This window comes from Lontra canadensis, unplaced genomic scaffold, assembly GCF_010015895.1.
Source record: "Lontra canadensis isolate GAN:19392208 unplaced genomic scaffold, GSC_riverotter_1.0 scaffold51, whole genome shotgun sequence".
Taxonomy (NCBI): domain Eukaryota; kingdom Metazoa; phylum Chordata; class Mammalia; order Carnivora; family Mustelidae; genus Lontra; species Lontra canadensis.
Window position 1 is genome coordinate 4,840,433 of NW_022631045.1, and position 3,491 is coordinate 4,843,923.

Here is a 3,491-nt window from a genome sequence, read left to right on the forward strand (position 1 = left end):
GAGTTTATTTATTTATTTGTCAGAGAGAGAGAGAACACAAGCAGGGGGAGCGGCAGGGAGAGGGAGAAGCAGACTCCCCGCTGAGCAAGGAGCCTGATGTAGGGCTCCATCCCAGCGCCCCGGGATCACGACCTGAGCCCAAGGCAGATGGTTACCGACTGAGCCACCCAGGGGCCCCTGCCATTTCAGTTTTAAAATTCTCTAAATTCCTGCTTCCTCTGGAGAACATTGGTCTTAGGCTTGGGCTGGGACAGCGGGCTTGGGAGCAGCCCAGCCACAGGGGAATGCTGCAGGAGCACGTCGTAGGAATGGGGCAGGGCCTGACACTATTTTGTTTCTCTTTTTAAAAAAGAACCTTAAAAATAAAAGAACCTTTTTATTTTGGGATGACTGTAGATTTATAGGGAAGTTGCAAAGATGGTCCAGACAGTTTCCATAGCCCCTTCACCCAGCTTCCGTTAATGTTAACGCCTTACATACACCCCACAGTACCTTTGTCAAAGCTGGGAAAGGAACACCGGGACAATACAATTCACCATCTGCAGACTTCATTCAGTTTGCACCTGTGTTTCTTTCTTTTTCTTTTTTAAATGATTTTATTTATTTGACACACAGAGAGAGAGAGAGAGAGATAACGAAAGTAGGAATACAAGAAGGGGGAGTGGGAGAGGGAGAAGTGGGCTTCCCACTGAGCAGGGAGCCTGCTGTGGGCCTTGATACCAGGACCCTGGGATCATGACCTGAGCCGAAGGCAGACGCCTAACTGCCTATGCCACCCAGGCAGCCCCCACCTGTGTTTCTACCATGTCCTCCTTTTGTTCCGGGACCCAGTTTGGAGCACCACATTACACTGGGCTCGTCCTTTTTCCTTCCTTCTCTCTCACGCCCAGTTCATGTGTGTGTGTGTGTGTGTGTGTGTGTGTGTGTGTGTGTGTACCTCCTATTCTCTCCCCTTATGGTAGGTGAGGGGGACAGCAAAATGAGTGCGGGAGTCCTCTCTATTGGGCACAAGTCACTGTGATGCCTTTTGTGAGTTGAGCTGTGGCTGCAAAGAAGAGAAGCCCACAGTGCGGCCAGATAGGGGCCTCGGGGACCTGATGGCCCATCACGAGCAGGGAAAGGAGCCTGGAGCCCGGCAGGCTGAGAGAGCAACTGCGTGCATCCAGGGAGTAATAAGACAGGACGGAGAAACCCAGGAAGCTTAAGGAGCCACTTTCTGAGGACAGTAGCCCCAGGACTCCCATCTCAGCCATGGTTGCAGGTGGAGTGTGCTAGGGAGGAGGCAGAACGCAGCAGCCCTGCTTCCTGAGACCCTGGTGATTTGATCAGGTGCCACAGTGTCAGGCAAGGCAGCGGGCCAGGTTAGGGAGAGCTGGAGCACCTCGGGGGCTTGGCGGGACTGCCGCTCAGAGAGGGTGACTGAGACAAGCTGAGCAGCCTTTCCCCTGCATAGACGAAGGATACATGCTAGGTGAACACAGCACAGGCCCCTTGAGCTCCAGAGCTGTGTGGGGGAATGGGGAGAGACACTTCTGGGTTTCTGTGAAGCCCGTGGAGCAGACACTTCTGGACACCTGCCCAGCATGGCTTGATTCCCTTCCTCCTTGCTGATTTAGTTAAGGTTTCCACTCCCTGCCTAAAGGTCTAAAAGGCAAATGCTTCAGGAAGGCTGACTTCTGGTAGTAGGTCCCAATTGGTCTAAACCCATCAAAGTGCTCCCATACTGCTGGCCAGGGATTGGGTTAAGTCGGGGCATGTGGTACAATTCTGGCCAACAAGATAGATGGGAGGGGAAGTCCTCTAAATTAAGGTTGTGAATGTTCAGAAAAAGCTTTCCTCACTCTCCAAGAGACTCAAAGGTGAAAGAGCTTTCTTTCCTGAATCTTGGCAATGGTGTGCTTTGGATGCAACATCTAGAACTTTGGCAGCCATCTTGTGACTGAGAGCAGTGAGCCTATAAGAATGGACTGATGGGTGGATTCAGTTGGTATAGCATTCAACTCTTGTCTCAGGGTCTTGAGTTCGAGCTCCATGTTGGGTGTAGAGCTCACTTCAAACAAACAAACAAACAAACAGACTGATAGAAGAACCAAGGTCCTCCATAACATCACTGAGTCACCAAACCAACCCAGCTTGGTTGGGGCCACCTGCCTTTGGACTTCCCCTTGTCTGTAAGCCAGGTGAGTTGGATTTTTATATTATCTGCTGTCACTGAATCACCCATACTAGGAGATCTATGACCTGGTGGGGCATCTCCTAGCTCTCCCTCCTGCTCCTATGAATCCTTATCCTAAATCTCTGTATTTGTTTCCTATTGTTGTTACAATAATTCCACCAAGTATAGTGGCTTAAACCAAAACAAAAGTATTTTCTTACCTTTCTGGAGGTCCGAAGTTTAAAATCAAGGTTTTGCCAGGGCTGTATTCTTTATGGAAGTTTCTGGAGAATCTAGTTCCTTGCCCTTTCAACTATGTGAGGCCTCCTGTATCCCTTCACTTGTGGGCCCAGCATCCCATCACTCTGACTTCTGTCTCCCTCCTGTAAGGATCTTTGTGATTTAGTTGGGCCCAGATATCCAGGATAATCATGCCATCTCAGGATCCTTAGCTTAATCACATCTTCAGAGTCTCTTGCCATGTAAGGTGGCATGTTTTCAGGTTCTGCAGATTAGGCCATGGACATCTTTGGGAGGGTGTTTTTCAGCCTAATGCTCTCCCTCACCAAAAGTGATCCTTGCATCTTTTCCTGGTTCCACATATGATGGTGGTTCCTGTGATGTCCCCTTCAGTTCATGACTTGCACAGACACCACCCAGCCTGACATGGTTTACCTGATATTTCCCACCAACAACTAGGGAAACTCTACTCAAATCTAGCGTCTGCTCTTGGTGGGAGGGAAGAGCTTGGGTCAGAGAGAGACAGGGATTGTGGCTACAGAATAAACTTTAGTTACTTCAAAGTGGAGAGAAATAGGGACCTTGTGTGTTCTCAAGCTAAAAAAGATGTTGTTAGAGGTCTACCAGATGCTGGTAGAGGCTCAGATTTTCCTTACAAACTCACTGCCCCCCCCCTTTTTAAAGATTTATGTATTTATTTATTTGACACACACAGAGAGAGAGAGAGAGAGAGATCAATCTCAAATAGGGAGAGAAGCAGGCAGGTGGGGGGGAAGCAGGTTCCCTGCTGAGCAGATTCCGATACGGGGCTCCATCCCAGGACCCTGAGATCATGATCTGAGCCAAAGGCAGAGGCTTAACCCACTGAGCCACCAAGGCGCCCCCAAAACTCACTGCTTTTGAGGACCCTCATAGACATCAGAGTCTCAGAAACTCTGTGGTCAGAGTGTTTGGGCATCTCATAGGGAGTATGAACATCATAGTTGGACTCTGGCACCAAAGGGCCACCGATCTGTTTCTCATCCATTTTGCACACTTGGCTAGGTTTGTGGTGGGGAGAATTTGGAAGAACTGCAGGGTCAGCTCTGGGGAGCTT